The following is a 698-nucleotide window of genomic DNA, read 5'->3' on the forward strand; positions in this document are numbered from 1 at the left end:
AAATCCTCCTTTATGAATTATCCTTGATTGATGTGTAAATGGTGCTGCTTTTTTCCAGGCATCATATACTTCTTTCATGGGGCCATTATAAATTACATAATATTTTTTATCTTGGGTGGATTTTTTAATGATTTCAGCAATTGTTTTATTTTTTAAAATTTTTTCTTTACCTGGTTTGTCCACCATGCTTAGCTGGCTGAACTCTGATGGTTTTTGTGTTGATTTCATTGCTTCGATGGCCTTTTTGAGGGATTGGATCTGTGTCCTTATTTGCTGACAATGCTTGCACTTTTCGAGTTCTTGTTCGTATTTCTGAATTTCTTGATCTAATGCGTTGTAGACGAATTCCATTCTCTTGTTAATGTATCTGCAATAACATTTTTGTCACCCTTAATGTATTCAATTTTTATTGGATATTGTAACAAAAATAATTGCCATCTTACCAATCGTCCATGATTATAATCAACTTTTAAATTATATCGTATAAAATCTATTAGGTAACTTGAATCTGTCCTTAATGTAAATTCTCTGGGTAGTAAATCAATTTTCCATTTCTTAAGAGATTTAATTGCTGCTAGAGTTTCCTTTTCATGAGTGGTATATCTCTGTTCTGTTGGAGTAAAAGTCCCTAAAATATACCTGCAAAGTAATTCCCTTGGGGAATATTTAGAATCTAATGATTCTTTTTCTTGTTCCAA

Source organism: Arachis duranensis, chromosome 9, assembly GCF_000817695.3.
Source record: "Arachis duranensis cultivar V14167 chromosome 9, aradu.V14167.gnm2.J7QH, whole genome shotgun sequence".
In the NCBI taxonomy this organism is placed as follows: Eukaryota; Viridiplantae; Streptophyta; class Magnoliopsida; order Fabales; family Fabaceae; genus Arachis; species Arachis duranensis.